Raw genomic sequence first — 24,093 nt, 5'->3', positions numbered from 1 at the left:
GGAAGTTACTCACGTACTATGTGTGGGCATCAGGCCTTAGTGCCATTTAAATTTTGGCATGATAATTTCAGGTCACTTAGCTCCCTCCAAGGGGTTTATCATGAAAATCTACCATCAATTAGACCAGTAGTATATGATCTTATACATTTGGGTAAATAAAATTTGTATCCTGTAAATCTCTTGCATTCATAAGAAATATGTGTGGTTCATCCAAAGACAACTTCTTGATCATACATGACCTATACGTATATTTGAAAGATTGTGTAATGTTATAGAATATCACACATATGCCTTCATACAACTTTTTTTCTCACTAAGTGCTAATCGTTATTATATTTATCATTGACATATTTTTTCCTTTCTGACTTTACTTTATTAATTTATACTATCACAATGGTTTATTTCCCAGCCAAAGGAAACTTGATTAGATGACACAGCTACAGTTTATATATATAGTATGCATTCCTTGATCTTGCGGTGCTCACTTTATATCACCAAATAGATTTCCTGGTAGGAATTCTCTTGCCATTGACTGTATTTCATGTATAAAACAACTATGTAAACATGTACATAGAAGTGCTCACTAACCTATTGTCAGGGAAACAAGGTAGTACAAGCTTTATATTTTAAGCTAAATCAGCTAGGAAGAAATTGACATACTTCAGAATATAGTACTAATTATAAAGATTCATAAAGTGCATAAGCATAGAATCATTCCATATGTTAGATAACATAAAACAATATGGAATCATAATGAGAGTAAATTAAATATAAATTAGTGAGGCATCGCAAATATACACAAAATAAAAATAATAATATACAACATAAATATAAATGTGTTTTAATATATCAATACCAAAATTTAAAATTACAAGGTGTTCCCCGTGTGTTGGACATAAACTAGATCCAAAATCTACAAAAGAAATTTAATATATACTACCTCTGTTACAAAATAATGTCATGCCTTATTTTCAAAATTGAATTAAAGCCACGGTTGTTAAATTGGAACGGAGGGAGTATTATTCAATAAACTAGCACGTGCGAATCCACGGGTTGACGACTAGTGCTTCTAATTAGGGTAAATTACATCTGCTTAGTTAACACATTATACCTGTGAATATGACATGCCTTCCTGTTTTTCGTACATATTACGTCTTTCTATTAACCATGTTCTTACATCAAATTACTTTTCTTGTGTATCCCTTATCAATCACTTCTGACGATACACCTTCAAGTTGATAGTGTAATATTGGTTGTATCTTGCATATCATTTCAAACATGTATTGCCTCTAATTTGTTGAAGTGCCACTTATAATGAGACACATCTAACTTGGTAGAGTGATTTTGGTTGGATCTTTCATATGGTGTCTAGATTGCATTGCTTCCAATTTGTTGAAATGCCTTCTGCTTAGCGTTTTTCATACATATTCCATCCTCCTACAATGTGTTTGTCATACATAAAAGTTATGTTCGTCAGTATCATGCATCAACGAATTTGGAAGTGCGAATTTCATTCTTTTTCTTGTGTGTTTACTTGACAAGGCAAAATCTGAAAGGACGAAGGCACGGAATGATGGTGGTCCTCTGGAGCAACCGAAACAGATGATCTCTGCAAATTCTTCTGCTACTCCTACTGTAGTGCAAGTTCCAAATCTCATCTACCCTACTCCACAACCCAGGTGTTTGCTCTAACATGGCAGTGTGATATCTGGTTGCATGTTGCATATGGTGCCTAGCTTGTATTGCTCCTAATTTGTTAAATTGCATCTCCTTATCTTACACATTATACATGTGAATATGACACGCCTTCCTGTTTTTGGTACATACTACATCTGCCTATCACACCATGTTCTTACATCAAACTACTATTCTTGTGTATCCTGCATCTATCGCTTATGATGAGACAGTAACGCCCGTGGGTTAGTATGAGACGCGCTAGTCTTATAAAGAATGCAGTTTCATCCTCTCCACAAGATTCTCAAGAAATAGCAAGCCTAAATGAAGATATTGAACATAGCTCTGTACTTGAAGACCGCACTTCCCCTACACCACCATCACAGGTGCTTGCTCTAATTTCGCAGTGTGATATGTGGTTGCATGTTGCATATGGTGTCTAGCTTGTAATGCTTCTAATTAGGGTAAAGTGCATCTTCTTAATTTACACATTATACCTGTGAATATGACATGCCTTCCTATTTTTGGTACACACTACATCTATGTGTTAACCATGTTCTTACATGAAACTACCTCTCTTCTGTATCCTGCATCAATCACTTACGATGAGACACCTTTATTCGTTGCATATTGCATATTATTTCTAGCCTGTTGCCATGTATTGCTTCTAATTTTGTCAAATACATTTGTTAGGGCACCGTTTTAATTTGGCAGAGTGATATTGGTTTCATCTTTCATATGGTTTCTAGCTTGAATTGCTTCTAACATGTTCAAACACCTTGTGCTTAGTTTACACTTTATACATCATACATGTCAATATGCCACACCGTCCTGTTTTTCCTAAATATTCCATCCTCCTATCATGCAGCTGCCTTACATGAAAGTAGTGTTCGTCAGTATCATGCATCAATGAGTTCTGAAGAGAAAATTTTATTTCTTTTTCTTGTGGGTTTGACTTGACAAGGCAAAATCAAGAAAGAGGAAGGAAAAGAGTAAGGAAGGCGATGATGGTGGTCCTCTGCAGCAATGTAAACGGAGCATCTATACGGATTCTCCTTGTACTGCTAGTGCATTATAAGGTCCAAGTCTCTGCTCCCCTACTCCACCATCCAAGGTGCTTGCTCTAACTTGGTAGTGTGATATCTGGTTGCATGTTGCATATGGTGTCTAGCTTGTATTGCTCCTAATTAGTGTAAACTACATCTGCTTAGCTTACACATGATACATGTGAATATGACATGCTTTCCTGTTTTTGGTACATACTATATCTGTCTATCACACCATGTTCTTACATGAAACTACTCTTCTTGGGCATCCTGCATCGGTCACTTATGATGGGACACCTTTAAGTTGGCAGTGTGATATTGGTTTGCGTCTTGAATATGATTTCTAGCATGTAGTGTTTCTAGTTTGATGAACGCCATCTATGACGAGATAGTTTTAACTTGGCAGAGTGATATTGATTCAACCTTCCATATGGTGTCTAGCTTGCAGTGCTTCTAATTTGTTGATGTGCCTTCTGCTTAGTAACCACATCATAGGTGTGAATATGTCAAGCCGTCCAGTTTTTCGTACATATTCCATCCTCGTATCATGACTTTGCCTTTCATCAGAGTAGCATTCGTCAGTATCATGCATTAATGACTTCTGAAGAGCGAATTATATTCCTTTTTCGTGTCGGTTTGACCTCACAATGCAAAATCAATAAAGCCGAAGGAAATTGGCAAGGCATTGGATGATGGTGGTCCTTCCGAGCAACAGAAACAGAGGTTTGCTACGTCTTGAGCTTGCGTTGGTTTTCCTTGAAGAGGAAAGGGTGATGCAGCAATAGTAGCGTAAGTATTTCCCTCAGTTTTTGAGAACCAAGGTATCAATCCAGTAGGAGGCTCCTCAAAAGTCCCACGCACCTACACAAACAAACAAATAACTCGCAACCAACACAATAAAGGGGTTGTCAATCCCTTCACGACCACTTGCGGAAGTGAGATCTGAAAGAGATAGTATGATAAGATAAATATATTTTTGGTATTTTATAATATAGATAATAAAAGTAGAAAGCTTATATGATAAAAGATAGACCCGGGGGCCATAGGTTAGACTAGTGGCTTCTCTCAAGATAGCATAAGTATTACGGTGAGTGAACAAATTACTGTCGAGCAATTGATAGAAAAGCAAATAATTATGAGATTATCTAGGCATGATCATGTATATAGGCATCACGTCCGTGATAAGTAGACCGACTCCTGCTTGCATCTACTACTATTACTCCACACATCGACCGCTATCCAGCATGCATCTAGAGTATTAAGTTCATAAGAACAGAGTAACACATTAAGAAAGATGACATGATGTAGAGGGATAAACTCATGCAATATGATATAAACCCCATCTTTTTATCCTCGATGGCAACAATACAATACGTGCCTTGCTATCCCTATTGTCACTGGGTAAGGACACCGCAAGATTGAACCCAAAGCTAAGCACTTCTCCCATTGCAAGAAAGATCAATCTAGTAGGCCAAACCAAACTGATAATTCGAAGAGACTTGCAAAGATAACTCAATCATACATAAAAGAATTCAGAGGAGATTCAAATATTTCTCATAGATAAACTTGATCATAAATCCACAATTCATCGGATCTCGACAAACACACCGCAAAAAGAGTTACATCGAATAGATCTCCAAGAAGATCAAGGAGACCATGGTATTGAGATCCAAAAAGAGAGAAGAAGCCATCTAGCTAATAACTATGGACCCGTAGGTCTGTGGTAAACTACTCACAACTCATCAGAGGGGCTATGGTGTTGATGTAGAAGCCCTCCATGGTCGATTCCCCCTCAGGTGGAGCGCCGGCGAAGGCTCCAAGATGGGATCTCGCGGATATAGAAGGTTACGGCGGTGGAAATTGTTTTTCGTTGGCTCCCTAGATGTTTTCAGGGTACGTGGGTATATATAGGAGGAAGAAGTAGGTCGGTGGCTGTCCGAGGGGCCCACGAGATAGGGGGGTGCGCCTTGTAGGGGTGGGCGCGCCCTCCACCCTCGTGGCCGCCTCGGCTACTTCTTGGATTCACTCCAAGTCCTCTGGATCACGTTTGTTCCAAAAATCACGCTCCCGAAGGTTTCATTCCGTTTGGACTCCGTTTGATATTCCTTTTCTTCGAAATATTGAAATAGGCAAAAAAACAGCAATATGGGCTGGGCCTCCGGTTAGTAGGTTAGTTCCAAAAATGATATAAATGTGTAAAATAAAGCCCATAAACATCCAAAACGGCTAATATAATAGCATGGAACAATCAAAAATTATAGATACGTTGGAGACGTATCAAACATCCCCAAGCTTAATTCCTGCTCGTCCTCGAGTAGGTAAATGATAAAAACAGAATTTTTGATGTGGAATGCTACCTAGCATAATTCTCAATGTAATTTTCTTTATCGTGGCATGAATGTTCAGATCCAAATGATTCAAAATAAAAGTTCATATTGATATAAGAAATAGTAATACTTCAAGCATACTAATCAAAAGCAATCATGTCTTCTCCAAATAACATGGCTAAAGAAAGTTCATCCCTACACAATCATATAGTTAGGCTATGCTTCATTTTCGTCACACAAAAATGCTCCCAAATTCTGCACCCCCGATGACTAGCCAAGCAATTGTTTCGTACTTAAATAATCTCAAACTTTTTCAACTTTCACGCAATACATGAGCGTGAGCCATGGATATAGCACTATGGGTGGAATATAATATGATGATGGGGATTGTGGAGAAGACAAAAAAGAGAAAGTCTCACATTGACGAGGATAATCAATGGGCTATGGAGATGCCCATCAATTGATGTCAACATGAGGAGTAGGGATTGCCATGCAACGGATGCATGAGCTATAAATGTATGAAAGCTCAACAAAAGAAAACTAAGTGGGTGTGCATCCAACTTGCTTGCTCACGAAGACCTAGGGCATTTTGAGGAAGCCCATCGTAGGAGTATACAAGCCAAGTTCTATAATGAAAAATGCCAACTAGTATATGAAAGTGACAACATATGAGACTCGCTATATGAAGAACATGGTGCTACTTTGAAGCACAAGTATGGAAAAAGAGATAGTAACATTGCCCCCTTTTTATTTATTTCTTTTTCTTCTCTTTCTTTTTCTTTTTTTGGGTCTTTCTTTTTTTTCTTTGACCTTTATTTTTTCTTTTTGGCCTTTCTTTTTTGTTTTCGGGGACAATGCTCTAATAATGATGATCATCACACTTTTATTGATTTACAATTCATGAATTACAACTCAAAACTAGAACAAGATATGACTCTATATGAATGCCTCCGGCGGTGTACCGGGATGGCGCAATGAATCAAGAGTGACATGTATGAAAAAAAAATTATGCAAAGTGGCTTTGCCACAAATACGATGTCAACTACATGATCATGCAATGGCAACATGACAAAAGTAATGCGTGTCATGATGATAAACGAAACGGTGAAAAGTGGCATGGCAATATATCTCAGAATGTCTATGGAAATGCCATAATAGGTAGGTATGACGGCTGTTTTGATGAAGATATAAGGAGGTTTATGTGTGATAGAGCGTATCATATCACGGGGTTTGGATGCACTGGCGAAGTTTGCACCAACTCTCAAGGTGAGAAAGGGCAATGCACGGTATCGAAGAGGCTAGCAATGATGGAAAGGTAAAAGTGCGTATAATTCATGGACTCAACATTAGTAAAAAGAACTCATATACTTATTGCAAAATTTTAGAAGTCATCAAAAACCAAGGACTACGCGCATGCTCCTAGAGGGATAGATTGGTAGGAAAAGACCATCGCTCGTCCCCGAGCACCACTCATAAGGATGCACAATCCAAGGACACTTCATGTTTCAAATTTGTTACACAACTTTAACCATGCATGCTATGGGACTTGCTAATTTCAACACAAGCATTCTTTAAATTCATAATCACCCAACTAACATGACTTTAATATCACTACCTCCATATCTCAAAACAATTATCAAGTATCAAATTGATCATAGCATCCAATTCACCTCCTATGAAAGTTTTTATTATACCCAACTTGGATGCCTACCATTCTAGGACCAATTTTATAACCATAGAAAATACCATGCTGTTCTAAGAGACTCTCAAAATAATATAAGTGAAGCATGAGAGACTAGCAATTTCTATAAAATTAAGCCACCGTCGTGCTCTAAAAGATGTAAGGGAAGCACTAGAGCAAAAACTATCTAGCTCAAAAGATATAAGTGAAGCACATAGAGTATTCTAATAAATTTCAATCAAGTGGGATTCTCCCAAAATGTGTGTACAGCAAAGATGATTGTGGAAAACTAAAAAGAAAATAATAATATCATACACGATGCTCCAAGCAAAACACATATCATGTGGCGAATAAAAATATAGCTCCAAATAAAGTTACCAATGAACGAAGACGAAAGAGGGGATGCCATCCCCAAGATTAGGATTTTGGCTACTCTTGAATATCTTGGGGTGCCACGGGCATCCCCAAGCTTAGGCTTTTGCCACTCCTTATTCCATAGTCCATCAAATCTTTACCCAAAACTTGAAAACTTCACAACACAAAACTCAACAGAAAATCTCATAAGCTCCGTTAGTGAAAGAAAGCAAAACCACCACATAAGGTACTATAATGAACTCATTCTTTATTTATATTGGTGTTAAACCTACTGTATTTCAAGTTCTCTATGGTTCATACCACTTAATACTAGCCATAGATGCATTAAAATAAGCAAAGAACACACGAAAAACAGAATCTGTCAAAAACAGAACAGTCTGTAGCAATCTGTAACTAAACCAAACTTCTGGAACTCTAAACTCCTACAAAAATAGGAAGTCCTGGAAAATTTGTCTATTGATCTACAGCAAAAAGAATCAACGCAAAAGCACATTTCTGTGATTTAACAAAACTAATTCCGTGCGGGCAAAGTTTCAGTTTTTCAGCAGAATCAAATTAACTATCATCATAGGTTATCCTATAGGTTTTACTTAGCACAAACACCAATTAAAACATAAAAACACATCTAAACAAAAACAAAAACAAAAAACACAAATAAAATTGGGTTGCCTCCCAACTAGCGCTATCGTTTAACGCCCCTAGCTAGGCATAAAAGCGAGGATAGATCTAACTAGTGTCATCTTTGAAACTCAATTCATAAGTAGCTCACATGATAGATTCATAAGGTAATTTAATTTTCTTTCTTGGAAAGTGATCCATGCCCTTCCTTAATGGAAATTGGAATCTAATATTCCCTTTCTTCATATCAATAATCGCGCCAATCATTCTAAGGAAAGGTCAACCAAGAATAATAGGGCAAGAAAGATTGCAATCTATATCAAGAACGATAAAATCTACGGGCACCAAATTTCTATTTGCAACAATGAGAACATCATCGATCCTTCCCATTGGATTTTTAATGGTAGAATCTGCAAGGTGCAAATTTAAAGAGCAATCATCAAGATCATCTCTACTTCTAATGGAGCAGTTGGTGAATAGTCCACGCGGTTTATTTTCGCTGGTTTATTTTCGTCATCCTCCCACCTCCATTTTATTTTCGTTATCCTCCCACCTCTGCTTACTCGGTACCCTCCAGCGAAATAAACTGGTGCCAAAAAAAAACCTAGGATCGATCCCTCATTCCCACAGCAGATCGGTCTCCACCGCCAACCAAACCTTCGCACGCCCGATCCAGCCCTACGCCCCCTCCGCGGCCGATCCATCCCTGTGCCGCGGCCGATCCATGCCCTATGCCGCCGCCACCGATGCCTCCTCCTCCACCTCCATTCCCAAGCGACGGGTACCTTCTTCTGGTGGAGGCCACACCAGATCCCATCGTTGCCGCCCTCGCACTCGCATCCCTCCACCGCCGCCCTCGCACATCAAGCCACCGCAGATCCATCCATTTGCCGCCGCCCTCGCACATGGAGCCGCCGCCGATCCCTGCGCTACCTCGACGGGAGCCATCGATCGTCTCACTACAACTTGAAGCTGCAACTTGGGCGGTGCCATGGCTCCTTGTGCAGAGAAATCAAGAGGGGGCGAGGTCAGGGAGGAGCTGCGGGAGGAGTGAAGGAAAAGAAGGCGACGGAGAAGGCTCTGCTCGCCGGAGAGCTCGATCGGCAGCGACGAACTCCGAGCCGCATGTTCTGGCGACGGAGGGCTGGAACCGGTCCATGGGGAGACCTGTAGGCGCGCGGCGGCGGCGGTTTGGGACGGCGGAGAAGCTGCAACTCGGACGGCGCCATGGCTTCCTATGCAGAGAAAACGAGACGAGGGGGAGGTCAGGGAGGAGCAGCAGGAGGAGTGAAGAAAAAAGGCGACGGAGAAGGCCTTGCTCGCCGGAGAGCTCGACTGGCACCGACGCTCGCTGTAGCGGGAGTATGCTCGGGCGTACCGGCATGAGAGCTGCAGTTGGTGGGAATTGGCTGCAGGCATAGGAACCGTGGATTGATCCCACGTACACAAAGGTACTATAATTTTTCCCCTATGCTTCTTCTATATTTCGTTTTGAGCTGATGGGTCCGAGATGTGGCAGCACTTCTCGGCTCTACGAAATCCATGGCTCAAGTGCGTGTCCCGGGGTCCGAGCCTCTATCACTTCTTCAGTTCTGGCTTGCTTCAAGAACAAAAAATTTCTGTGTGGAAGACCACTAGCAGAACTGAATGTTGTATGCACCTTCATCTTGCAGTCCAATTACTTGGATTATTTGGGACAAATTCCTTTCTTTTTAACCGTACTACAGTTATATAGCAGGATAACGATACATGCTTGTACTGCCTCTATCATAAATTGCACATGAGTTGATTCCAAGTTTAGACAGCTAGCAATCAATTGCTCTGAAGGTATTGCTCTTTTATTTTATTTCCGATCATGAGGAAATGGGTTCAGATATGTGACTACCCTATGTTGTACTAACTATTCTATGTTGTACTGACTATTCTATGCGACCACCAACAGCAAGGGTTCTCTCAAGTGAGATCCCCTCCTTTCAATTTGTTCCCCTTCATTCCCCTATTAGCGTGTGTCAGCTATTTTTCTTGTATAAACTCTAGCAGAGGGAATAAATCTTGGTGATGGATTTACCTTGACGGAAGATGATTTACAGATTTTATTTTTAAATTATGTGTTCCACTGAACTTCTTTCACCGCACTGTCTCCAACACTGTAGCGGCTTGCTCGAATCGTCCACCACCGACCGCCGCTGGCGCAAGCTGAAACTCACCCGGGGGAGCACTGGCTGGCGCAACAGTGGCGGCGAGGACCAGGTCAAGGCTTCGCAATAAGCGCCGGATCAAGCCATGAAACATGTTGACGGATTAGTTTTCCACCTCATGTTTACTTCACCATGTAGTTGGGTGTAACGTGAGTTCTGCTCTTCTTCTAGGCTGTTGGGAGGAGCGACCCTGCCATCACGTGGAGAACAAGCGGCTCTTGGTGCTCGACAAGGTGCCTAAGCAAGGCATATTAGTGGATGTGGCTCGACCCTGAACTTGCTTTCCCCAAATTTGTTCAGTGAGTAGTGCTATCATATTCTCCTTGCTCTTATCATGGATAGATTTGGAGTTGGGTCTTTTTAGTTCTCGCGTTCGGACCACAATGATTGGGGGAGTGGAGATTGGCATGAATAATTGCAATTTTTAACACAAGATCAGACAATGAAGGATTTGTTATCAAGATATCAAAAGTTGCTCATATCAACTGGAAATATAGTTTTTTTTGCATATGAAAATAGACTGTCAATGTATATTATTTGGCTCAATAAATTGCATTGTGAATCACTTCGAATTGTTTGTAACAATGAACATTTTTTCATACAACACCTTAATATGTAGCTTATAAGGCTTTTAGTTTGTGAATAATTTGTTCAAAGAGTCACACTGTATCATCACACAAGGCAACGATATATTAAGGTGAAGACTTTGTCATCTATACTTGTTGATACTTTTTCAATTATGCTTACCTTGCATCCTTTCTGTTAACAGTTTAGAAATATAGTTATGTTCATTGATTTCTTATACAGTTATCCCACGTCAGTATAGGTTGTGGAGGATCGTATAGTGTTTTCTTTAATTGCGGATCAGGTGTCGTTCACTTTTGCAAGGATACGCCAGTAAGATATCTAGCATTTCCTTCATGTGGTTGCATCATTTTTTAAACCATGTAAGTTTTGAGTGAAACTATACTATCTGTTAACACAAGGATAAGAAAGAATGGAATTGCTTGTAAGCATTCTTCTTGAGATAGAGACTTTCTGTGTAGTTTGCTGCAAGTGTTTAAATCTAAATTTCAGTTTGAGATATACAACCGGCAATCTAAGGTCAATACTGCTGCTCAGACAATCTAGATATGTCAACAAAATTTCTTTGGAAACTCGTACAAAAGCTTAAGAATATGCCTGCTACTTGGGGATATTGTGGTGTTAAATGACCTAAATCTCTCTTCACATATATCACAATCCGATACGGTGTTTGACAAAACCCGAAATTTTTTGGAACAAAAAAGGTTGTGCTAGCAAGGAAATTCACTTCAGCTCAAGACTTGATAAGGCATGTGGCGACCCTAGGAGGTGTTGTTGTGCTCACTCGCATACCATATATCCAGAGTTAAAGTTGTTTGCGTGTTTTCTATGGCTAAGGTATTTTGAATATATCAGGTTGTTAATGTTTGTTTGTAGCCTGAACCTTGCAGATGGTCTCTATGCTTTAGCTATAATTTTTTTCTCGTGCCGACAGTGGTAACACATGAAAGATCCAGAAAGATTTTGAAGCGGCGTAGATCGAGCCGGTTCATACTATTGCCTTCCAAGGCCTTGAAGGAGATCATATATGTTTGGCTACTGACATGACAAGAATTTCAGCAAAAAGGTGACATGAATTTTCACCTTCTCGTCTGCTGTTTTATCTTTTGCTATTCTGCATTAACACTCAGGTGTCTACTGTTTTAGATTTCCAATTATTAGGCACATGCTTTGCAGCTTGTATTAGTACATATCACCATGCATCCATGCCTAAGCTACTAGCGAAATGAAGGAAACTTTTCCATGATTTGTGTAGACTGGAATCCCTTTAACATGCATTCTCTATTCTTGATTTAAGAATTTGACTATATGGTGTGCATTTAAGTAGTGGATGAAATTATAATCACCGCTTGATTCTATGTCCAATGCTAGAGAAAAGGTTATTTTTCATATTACTGGGGAACAACTAATTTGTTTTATTCTATGTCTACTCAAATAGTATGTATTGGTGGTGCCTCACAACCAGATAACGAATATTTTGTTGGACCCAGTTGCTATAGGCAATCAAAATTGTCTTGGAGTAAATGTGTTATGTGTTTGTGGAATATACATTGTACAAGACAACATTAGTGAATGAATCCAAAAACTCTGATGTTACCCGGTAGACAATAATAATACATGCACATAACTAATAAGTTATAAATTCTATTGTAACCATTGACGTTCAGAGCATAAATACATAACTCTATATGAAGTGACTGAAATATATATATATATATATATATATATATATATATATATATATATATATATATATATATATATATATATATATATATTGGCATACAAAACCAAAGTGCAAATTATTAGAGTATTTTCTTCCGGTTAGTGCAGAATTTCACGCATAAGTTTTCTGTTAGATTTTATACTATATTCAGGGAAAGGTTGAATAAGCTGATCATTTGTGCTATCTATTCGATTTCATGCATCATAGAAACAAACATTAGTTTTGTAGTTGTGGATTTCACAGGAAAACAGAGCAGGTCATGGTGGATGAAGAGAACATTAACCGACAGACTTTCGGTAAAAAAAATGGCTGCCTTGATTAGTTTATTTCTTATCAATTAAATTTCTGTGTGATGACTTCTCAAATTTCCTTGAAAGTTGTCGATTAAAGGAAAACTTGATCAATTTCATGGGAAGTAAAGCAGGGACTACACGAGAATTCGAGCACAGGCACTTAAAAGCATAAGTATGTGATTTTCTATCTTCTTTGTACAATTCAAATGAATTTTGGTAATGATGATCACACCTACTAATGGATATTTTTAACATGTCTTTCCAGGAGGGCTCCTGCAGTGACACTACTATTTTTGCAGGTGAAACAACAACCAAGTTTCCAAGTCATCTTTCATGTTACTGCTTTAAATACCTAAATTATGGTTTCACCTTCCCTTTTTGTTGTCATTCATGCGAGCTGCGTTTTTGCTGCTTGGATCTCCAGGTTGTGGGAAAACACTAATGATAATTTATTTTGACATTTCCATATTCTTTCTACCTAATTTTTGTTCTGTATAAACTGTGCAATGTTTCCTTTTCTAGAACTTTAGGTGCCTGATCAATTGAACAAGTATATTGGGGAGAGTGAACCAGGAGTAAGGAAAATATGAACCCGTGCAAGCACTAACTCACCATACATCCTTTTTTTGGAGGTAAATATTTTTGTTTAGCTGATTGCGTGTGTGGATTTATTCTTTCGGGAAGACTTCGTAGTTACTTTGTACAATTATGAATGCTTGGTACATCTGTCATGTGATTTAAAACTATGCAACGCGTGGAATTAAATTCTTTGTCCATGCCTTCCTTGTTTAGGTAGAACTAAGTAGTTGTGGAAGCTTTGGATGAGAGAACCCAATTCCTAGTAAATTGGACATCATCAATGAGTTCGTCGAGTTTGATTGAACTCTGACACTTTGAACATGCTCTATTTAAAGCAAGGCCATCCCTGTCATAACAGGTCCAGCAAAATGCAAACACATATATGATGTTATGACAGTATACTTGACTTTGGTTCCACCGGTATAATAATACTATCACTGGTTTTACATTTCTTGTTTTTGTTGCAACAAAGAAAACACTTTGACAGACTAGAAAAGAAATATTCGGTCAATTGATCTATCACCGTTGTTACTAGGACCATAGTGCAGTCTTTTAGGTTAAGTATGCCGGGGACGAGCATCACCATCGAGTTGAAGAAATACTTGTAATGGGTGTCCAAAGTTGTGTTTACTTCTGCAAAGTTGATTAAAAAACATGCGCACCTTCATAAGGGTGATGTAAGTTGCAGCTAAACTCAGGTTTATTCTCCGTTGCCTACATATTTTTATTCACCACGTTATCTTTTAGCCACTAGATGGAAAATAGGAAAAAAATGGGAGAGACCCACTTCCTTTCTTGATCTATGTTCTTAATATTCAGTAACCTATAAATATAATTATGCCGCAGAGATGAGGGATTCTCCGGTGGCAACCAAGAGGAAGGATGGCACCGATGGAGCACGACGGCTGCGGCTCCGAGCAGGGCAAGTACCTTATCTGCGATCTTGGATTGGGCTGTGTGAGGAGCAACGGGTCATGGTGATTTTGGTGACGGAGGGAGATCCGTGCTGCCAGCGCCGCCATGGCCCTGAATGCCCGCAAGTAGTCCGTCGATCTGGTACTACACGACCTCTGCTCTCTTCTTGTCCCTCTAGGTTTGGGTGCAAGGATAGCCCAGGGGTGGTGGTTCTTGGGGAAATTCAAAGCTTGGGCCTTTACGGAGTAGGACTGATCTACATCTTTAGGAGTTGTTGCTTTAGATTGGTTTCATGTACAGGTTGCTATGTGAGGATTTTTTGTGTACTGTTCAAATCTCAAAAAAAAAAATATGGCCCATTCTGACCATAACTATTCCAAAAACATTTATAGGCTTGTTTGAAAATCAAGATTACTGAATATGGATCTCAGCAGTGTGCAAAATTCAAATGGTTATGTTTGTTCAGATTTTCCTCATTTTTATGTTCTTTGAATTAAAGTAGTGCTTGAGGTGAATAATAAGTGATTGTTTTCACGTCACCCTCTCACACAATGAAAGAAATCTGAATAAATCAGAACTTTCCATACTGGCGCAAGTTATTTAGTAATGTAGAATCAATCACGAACAATCTCTAAAGATCAAATTTAAATTAATTAACCTTACCTTAAATCACTCAATCACATTAATTAAAAAATAAATAATCACTCAATCTAAATTAATTAACCTTACCCGGGCCACCTCCTCCGCATATTCTTGGAGCTGTGGCTGGCCGATTTACATGAAATTAATTCCCTCAGTTGTAGTGGCAAATATAATACAAATAATCCATATTGTTATGCACTAGCGTGTGTGTGTGAAATAGATGGATTATGGCCCCGTACCCAATAAGATGGATATGTGCGTGTGTTAGAGAGAGAGAGAGGGGGGGGATAGAGTGTGTGTATGTGAGGATTTGATGGTAAAAAAAGGTCGTCAATGTCACTTGATATGTATGAGAATATTAATATTGAACTCTTAAAGTTAATGTGGCCCCGTTGCAAAGCACGGGCGTTCTTCTAGTTGAAACCTAGAATATCACATAAAGTTTTTGGAATTGTGGAAACACTAGCACCCAAATCACACAAAGAATAACACTCATGATATTTAATTTTAATCTTTATAGTAGGTTCCCACTCATCATTAAGTTTTCTAGGTATAGAAACTTCCAAATTAAGTTTTTCATCATAAGATTGCATCAAGGCATCAATGATATGTTTGGTAAAAGCTTTATTTTGACTATAAGCATGAGGAGAATTAACAACGGATTGCAACAAGGAAATACAACCTTCTAAAGAACAATTATCATAATTAAATTCCTTGAAATCCGATATAGTGGGTTCAATGCTATTTAAAGTCATGACCTCTTCAATCCCACTTTTACCAAATTTAGCATCAAGATCTAAAAACTCTGAATTATTGGGACGCCTTCTAACTAAAGTTGACTCATCTCAAATCCCATTATTATTAAGATTCATATTGCAAAACAAAGATCTAATAGGGGACACATCAATAACTTTAAGATCTTCATCATTATTTTCATTGAAACTAGAAGAACACGCATTTACAAAGCAATCTTTCTTTGCACGCAATCTAGCGGTTCTTTCCTTGCACTCATCAATAGAAATTCTCATGGCTTTGAGATACTCATTGATATCATGCTTAGGAGTAGATCTAAGTTTAAGAGAATCAACATCAAGCGAAAGTCTATCAACGTTCCTAGCCAAATCATCAACTTTGAGCAATTTTTCTTCAAGCAAGGCATTAAAATACTTTTGAGAGATCATAAATTCTTTCACTATTCTCAAAATCAGAGGGAATCTTATTAAAATTACCATAAGAATTATTGTAGGAATTTCCATAATTATTAGAGGAATTACTAGGGAACGGTCTAGGATTAAAGTTTCCTCTATAAGCATTGTTTCCAAAACTATTCCTACCAACAAAATTCACATCCATAGATTCATTATTATTCTCAATCAAAGTAGACAAAGGCATATCATTGGGATCAATAGGAGCACTCTTAGTAGCAAATAATTTCATAGGTTCATCCATCTTTCCACTCAAAATATTGATTTCTTCTATAGCATGCACTTTTTTACTAGTAGATTTTTCGGTGTGCCATTGAGAATAATTAGCCATAATATTATCAAAGAGTTTTGTAGCATCTCCTAATATAATTTCCATAAACGTGCCTCCCGCGGCCGAATCTAAAAGATTTCTAAAAGCAAAGTTCAAACCGACATAAATTTTTTGTATGATCATCCATAAATTCAAACCATGAGTAGGGCAATTGCGAATCATCAATTTAATTCTTTCCCAAGATTGGGCAACATGCTCATGATCTAGTTGTTTAAAATTCATAATATCTTCCCTAAGAGTGATGACGAAAAGCAGCTTTGCACTTATTCCAAGAATCAATACTATTTTTAGGCAAAGACGAAAACCAAACTTTAGCATGATCACTAAGTGAAAACAAAAATAACTTCAATTTAACAATATCATTATCCGTATCTTTCTTCTTTTGCATGTCCCACAAATCAACAAAGTTGTTTAGGTGGGTAGCGGCATCTTCACGAGGAAGGCCGGCGAATTGATCTTTCATAACAAGATTCAGCAAAGAAGTATTGATTTCACAAGACTCAACATCATTAAGAGGAGCAATCGGAGTACTAACGAAATCATTATTATTGGTATTGGAGAAATCACACAATTTGGTATTATCTTGTGCCATGGCAACAGGTAATTCAACACACAAGCAGACAGAAAAAGGCAAGTGAAAGAGAGAGAGGTTGGGAAAGAGAGGGCAAATAAAACGGCAAGGGTGAAGTGGGGGAGAGGAAAACAAGAGGCAAACGGAAAATAATGTAAATGCGAGGGAGATGAGTTTGTGATGGGTACTTGGTATGTCTTGACTTGAGTGAAGACCTCCCCGGCAACGGCGCCAGAAATCCTTCTTGCTATGTCTTGAGCTTGCGTTGGTTTTCCTTGAAGAGGAAAGGGTGATGCAGCAATAGTAGCGTAAGTATTTCTGTCAGTTTTTGAGAACCAACGTATCAATCCAGTAGGAGGCTCCTCAAAAGTCCCACGCACCTACACATACAAACAAAGAACTCGCAACCAACGCAATAAAGGGGTTGCCAATCCCTTCAGGGCCGCTTGCGAAAGTGAGATCTTATAGAGATAGTATGATAAGATAAATATATTTTTGGTATTTTATAATATAGATTGGAAAAGTAAAGATGCAAATAAAAGTAGAAAGCTTATATGATAAAAGATAGACCCAGGGGCCATAGGTTTCACTAGTGGCTTCTCTCAAGATAGCATAAGTATTACGGTGGGTGAACAAATTACTGTCGAGCAATTGATAGAAAAGCGAATAATTATGAGATTATCTAGGCATGATCATGTATATAGGCATCACGTCCGTGACAAGTAGACCGACTCCTGCCTGCATCTACTATTATTACTCCACACATCGACCGCTATCCAGCACGCATCTAGAGTATTAAGTTCATAAGAACAGAGTAACGCATTAAGAAAGATGACATGATGTAGAGGGATAAACTCATGCAATATGATATAAACCCCATCTTTTTATCCTCGATGGCAACAATACAATATGTGCCTTGCTACCCCTATTGTCACTAGGTAAGGACACCACAATATTGAACCCAAAGCTAAGCACTTCTCCTGTTGCAAGAAAGAACAATCTAGTAGGCCAAACCAAACTGATAATTCAAAGAGACTTGCAAAGATAACCCAATCATACATAAAAGAATTCAAAGGAGATTCAAATATTTCTCATAGATAAACTTGATCATAAACCCACAATTCATTGGATCTCGACAAACACACCGCAAAAAGAGTTACATCGAATAGATCTCCAAGAAGATTTAGGAGAACATGGTATTGAGATCCAAAAGAGACAAGAAGCCATCTAACTAATAACTATGGACCCGAAGGTCTGAGGTAAACTACTCACAACTCATCGGAGGGGCTATGGTGTTGATGTAGAAGCCCTCCATGGTCGATTCCCCCTCTGGCGGTGCGCCGGCGAAGGCTCCAAGATGGGATCTCGCGGATACAGAAGGTTACGGCGGTGGAAATTGTTTTTCGTTGGCTCCCTGGATGTTTTCGGGGTACGTGGGTATATATAGGAGGAAGAAGTAGGTCGGTGGCCGCCCGAGGGGCCCATGAGATAGGGGGCCGCGCCCTATAGGGGTGGGCGCGCCCTCCACCCTCGTGGCCGCCTCGGCTGCTTCTTGGCTTGCACTCCAAGTCCTCTGGATCATGTTTGTTCCAAAAATCACGCTTCCGAAGGTTTCATTCCGTTTGGACTCTATTTGATATTCCTTTTCTTCGAAATACTGAAGTAGGCAAAAAAACAGCAATACGGGCTGGGCCTCCGGTTAGTAGGTTAGTCCCAAAAATGATATAAATGTGTAAAATAAAGCCCATAAACATCCAAAACGGGTAATACAATAGCATGGAACAATCAAAAATGATAGATACGTTGGAGACGTATCAAGGTTCTCTACAGATTCTACTCCGCCATTCTCCCAACAAGATTCGCAAGACAACGCAAGGCTAGACAGTCAACATAGCTGTGTAGATGATGAGCACATCTCCCCTACTCCACCATCACAGGTGCTTGCTCTAACTTGGCACTATTATATGTGGTTGCATGTTGCGTATGATGTCTAGCTTGTATTGCTTCTAACTTTGTTGAATTGCATCTGCTTACTTTACATGTAATGCCTGTGAATATGACATGTGTTCCTGTTTCTAGAACATACTATATCTGATCACACCATGTTCTTAAATCAGACCACTGTTCTTGCATATCCCGCATCAGTCACTTATGATAAGGCACCTTTAAGTCGCCACTATGATATTGGTTGTGTCTTGCATATGATTTCTAGCATGTACTGCTTCTAATTTGTTGAAACGTCATACAGTTTGAACTTGACAGAGTGATATGGGTCGCATCTTTCATATGGTGTCTAGCTTAAAGTGCTTCTAATTTGTTGTAATGCCTTCTGCTTAGTAACCACATCATAGGTGTGAATATGTCATGCCATCCTATTTTTCGTACATATTCCATCCTCCATCATGTGTTTGCCTTTCATCCAAGTAGTGTTCATCAGTATCATGCATGAATGAGTTCTGAAGAGCGAATTTTATTCCCTTTTCTTATCGTTTTGACTTCACAATGCAAAATCATTATAGCTGAAGGAAATGAGTCCGGCAGTGGATGATGGTGGTCCTTTGGAGCAACTCAAATAGGGGGTCTCTACAAATTCTACTCCGCCATCCTCCCAACAAGATTTGCAAGACAACACAAGGCTGAACAATGAACGTAGCTGTGTAGATGATGAGCACATCTCCCCTACTCCACCATCAAAGGTGCTTGCTCTAACTTGGCACTATTATATGTGGTTGCATGTTGCGTATGATGTCTAGCTTGTATTGCTTCTAACTTTGTTGAATTGCATCTGCTTACTTTACACATAATGCCTGTGAAAATGACACGTGTTCCTGTTTCTAGAACATACGTGTACATGATGAGCACATCTACCCTAATTCACCATCACAGGTGCTTGCTCTAACTTGGAAATGTTATATGTGGTTGCGTTTTCCGTATGATGTCTAGTTTGTATTACTTCTGATTATGTTGAATTGCATCTGCGTAGCTTACAACTTATACCTGCAACGATCACTTACCCATAGGACACATTTAACTTGGGACTGTGATGTAGGTTGCATCTTACATTGTCTTCTAGCTTGTATTGCTTCTAATTTCTTGAAATGGCACTTACGACAAGAGACTTTTTACCTGATATTGTGATATTGGTTGCATGTTTATGTGGTGCGTAGCTTTCGTTTCTTCTAATTTTGTTGAAATGCCTTATGCTTACTGTTTTTTCATACATATTCCATCCTCCTATCGTACGTGTGAATATGCAATGCTGTCTTTTTTTGTATATATTCCATCCTCCTATCCTGCGCTTGCCTTACATCAAAGCAGTGTTCGTCTGTTTCATGCATCAACCAGTTATGCAGAGCTAATCATCTTCTTGTGGTTTTGACTTCGTAAGGCAATATTAGAAAATAGGAAGGAAAAGAGTAAGTTAGGGGATGTTGGTGGTCCTCCGCACCGACGCAAACAGAGACTTTCTAGATTTGCCACTGCTACTGCTAATGAAGTTGAAGTCCCAATTCTACATGATGAGTTCATCTCCCGTACTCCACCATCACAGGTGCTTGCTCTAAGTTGACAGTGTGATAATTGGTTTCATGTTGCATATGTTGTCTAGCCTGTATTTCTTCTATTTTGATTAAATTGCACCTGCTGAGTTTATACGTTATACATGTGCATTTGACATGGCTTTCTGTGTCTAGAATACACTGCATCTATCTATCATACCAGATTCTTACATGAAAGTACTGCCGTTGTGTATCCCGCATCAGTCACTCATGATTGGACGCTTTTAACATGGCAGTTTGATAGTGGGTGCATCTTGCATTGCTTTCTACGTTGTACTGCTTCTAATTTTTCGAATTGCCCCTTATGACAACAAACATTTAACTTGGTAGAGTAATATTGGTTACATCTTTCATATGGTGTCTAGCTTGCGTTACTTCTATTTTCTTGAAAATCCTTCTGCTTAGTTTACATATCATAGCTATGAATATGTCACACCATCCAATTTTCCTTACATATTCCATCCTCATACGGTTGTCTTACATCAAAGTATTGCTTGTCTGTATCATGCATCAATGTGTTCTGAAGAGCGATTTTATTCTTTTGTGTTGTGGGTACACTTGACATGGCAAAGTCAAAAAAGAGCAAGAAAAATAATATAGTAGGGAGTGGCGTTACTCATCGGGTGAAACGGAAAAGGATCTGCCGTCGAGATTCTGCTGGTACTTATAGTGCAATAGAAGGTCCAAGTCCACCAGCTAAATCTACAAACACAGTATCACCTGCTCCACTAGCTACAGCATCCGCTTCAACTATACCAGCATCTCTACGAGTTACTCGTTCGTTTGCTCTGGAACTGGCCAGTTCCCAAGCTGCCTTCACAACTAACACTACTTCCGAAGCACTGCTGACACAACAGGACTTGGCAAGATCAGATGAACCTCATGAGCATCAACACCAAGACGGTACCTGACTGAGTCAAGTTGCAGTTGCATGCTCCTTTATATGTACTCTCACAGTTTGATGTACACTAATACTTTCCATATTCGTTGTTGAACTAGCACCATGGCGCAAGCGGAAATAGACATTAGGGATAATGCTTGACATATTTACAAAATCTAAAGAAGGGAGAATGGAGATCCATTTTGAGGCAGGTTTAAAAAGTCCACGTGATGCTATAGAGTCAGCCAAGTTAGTTTCAGAGGAAGCCGTTGCCGTTAGGTGTCATGCACGTATCCTCCCAACATGGATCCAGTACAGGAATGAGAAAGACAATACCCAGTTTAACACCTTCATTGACCATTTATCCGTAAGTAATGTTATTCATCGCAATTAATTGCTCTGTCCCATACTTTCTAGCTTCCTCCTAATAACACTCGCATTCTTTTTTCAACAAATGAGGTTCAAGTTGGATCCGAAAGATGATGCAACTAAACAAGCATGCACTCATGTTTTTCAGTCTACTCTGCGACAGTATCGGTACCACCTAGAAAATCTCACATTGAAGGCAAGGCTAACAATGAAATCGCCCAAACATCTCCAACGGAATATATTACAGCTGAAGGCTGGACAGCCCTTGTTAAACACTGGTCTAATCCAAAGTATCAGGTAGGCTATATGTATTTGATCAGGCCACATATTGAACTTGTATTTATGTATGTGCCTTACAAGTGTATCTTCTTCTAGGCTAACTGTTTGAAGAACAAGACCAACCGTTCTAAAGTGAAATTCCAACAAACAATAGGATCTCGTAGCTATATTGCACACTACGAGGCTCTTGTGAATAGCTACTACTTCCTTCTTTTTTCTGTGCCATATTATTGTATCTATATTGACTTGTTCCCAATACAGAGGAAAGCCCGTGCGGACCAAAAAGAACCTGAACCGAATGCAGTGCAAATCTTCAAGGATTGCCACACCAGCAAGATGAAGGGCATGATCACACCAGTTCAAGCCGCTGTTGTAAGTCCTTACTCCTCCTGCCTTTGAACTGATTGCTACTGTGATGTGTTCATTTAACTGCTTGGTTTACAGCCAATGTCAGTTACTCTATTCACTTTTATACATAGTTGTCTTAACGTATCATTTCACCTTACATGGTTTAAAAGAGATGAAGGATGTTCTTTTGGTCTTGATCTGTAATCTAGTTGTTATGTTCACGTGCGTACACAATGATGAAATAGCATGTTTGTTTTATATCTGTTTGCCCATGATATGAATGATGTCATACTATGTTCATCCTACTTTAAACCATGTCTCTTTATCCTTAGATGTCAACGAATGTGAGGAAATAGACAATACAGTAGGCATGCTACATGGACATATGTTCCGAAAGTGATTTTATTATGTAGTTGGCACTAGAATACATGCTAATGCATTACGGTAGTTCACCAAAATAAGTTATGTATAAACATGTAACCTACTTTGTTTGTTTCTGTCTCATTAGTAACTTATCTAGTATACTAATCTACAAGGTCAAACTTTCAGCAAGCTATGGAACAAATGATTGAACAACCACAACCACCTGAAGGTGACGAGGCTACCACAGGCACAATGTCACCTCTTGCTGCAGTGCGTCAGTATCTCTCCACTAACAGTGCAAAAAGCACCTTCCTGCGTAATTCTGGGTTGGTTGTCAAGGTAACCTCGTCCAAATCGCCTACTGAACAAAATCTTCAGGCTAGACAGAGTGATATATCTGTGCTCCAGACACAAGTCCAATCCCTAATGGACGTTGTTTCAGAAACAAGAATAGTGGTTGACAAATGTCGTCAAGATATGAATGGTTTTGAATCCAGACTATCATACATTCGCTTCGTTGTTCAAGAGCAATGGTGGAAAAAAGGTGAAGATCGTGCTGCTCCATCAGATTCTACAGCCTGAAACATTAGCACTCACGTCAAATGATCTGTGCTTCTATACATCTGATGGTGCTTTTATCTGCAAGGACTGTAAACTTTATGCCAACATGCCTTTTGTTGTATGGTTGGAATTTATTTTGATGTGATACAACATTTATGATGGTGCCAAAGGCTATAGTAATTACGATGCTATTTTTTTATAGTGTAGGTTTATCTTAGTAATGTATTCGGCCGAAAGATTCGTAGGAGCCCAACATGCCAACTTTCGTAGGGCCCATTCCAATTGGGCTAAAAATGACTATGGGGCGAAATTTGCATGTAGCCCACTAAAAATATCTCGGCCTAAATCAGCATAAGCTTTCATATTTTTTTGGTAGGCCTGTGCCCATAGTGGGCCTTTAACAGGCCTAAGTTGTTGGGGAACGTTGCAGAAAATAAAAATTTTCCTACAGTTTCACCAAGATCCATCTATGACTTCATCTAAGCAACGAGTGATAGGAGTGCATCTACATACCTTTGTAGATCGCGAGTGGAAGCGTTCAAGAGAACGGGGTTGAGGGAGTCGTACTCGTCGTGATCGAAATCACCGATGACCAAGTGCCGAACGGACAACACCTCCGTGTTAAACACACATACAGAGCGGATAACGTCTCCTCCTTCTTGATCCAGCAAGGGGGAAGGAGAGGTTGATGAAGATCCAGCAGCACGACGGTGTGGTGGTGGATGCAACAGAGTTCCGGCAGGGCTTCGCCAAGCAACTACGGGAGGAGGAGGTGTAGCAAGGGGAGAGGGAGGCGCCAAAACTTCAGGTGCGGCTGCCCTCCCTCCACCCTCCGTTATATAGGCCCTCAGGGGGGGCGCCGGCCCTAGAGATGGGATCTCTAGGGGGGCGGCGGCCAAGGGGGGTGGAATGCCCCCCAAGGTAAGTGGAGGCGCCCCCTCCCCTAGGGTTCCCAACCGTAGGCGCCGAG

General features: G+C 39.6%; 1 long non-coding RNA gene across 21 annotated transcripts; it reads left to right on the top strand.

The window, feature by feature from the left end:
• Positions 1–8,323: 8,323 nt before the first annotated feature.
• On the top strand, positions 8,324–14,447 carry LOC119278091. Of its 21 annotated transcripts, none has more exons than XR_005137544.1 (8): positions 8,324–9,172; positions 9,241–9,373; positions 9,449–9,548; positions 9,875–11,570; positions 12,474–12,526; positions 12,608–12,695; positions 12,789–13,155; positions 13,949–14,447. It is a non-coding gene; the product is annotated as an uncharacterized LOC119278091 (long non-coding RNA). The 21 variants fall into 21 exon arrangements; XR_005137541.1 differs by having other exon boundaries at positions 9,241–9,548; positions 9,875–9,971; positions 10,091–11,570; XR_005137552.1 differs by having other exon boundaries at positions 9,241–10,218; positions 10,746–10,816; positions 11,439–11,570.
• The last annotated feature ends 9,646 nt before the right edge of the window (positions 14,448–24,093 follow it).

The sequence above is a fragment of the Triticum dicoccoides genome, chromosome 3B (assembly GCF_002162155.2).
Source record: "Triticum dicoccoides isolate Atlit2015 ecotype Zavitan chromosome 3B, WEW_v2.0, whole genome shotgun sequence".
NCBI classification, from domain to species: domain Eukaryota; kingdom Viridiplantae; phylum Streptophyta; class Magnoliopsida; order Poales; family Poaceae; genus Triticum; species Triticum dicoccoides.
Note: the sequence above shows the minus strand (reverse complement) of the source record. Positions and strands in the feature narration are given on the sequence as shown.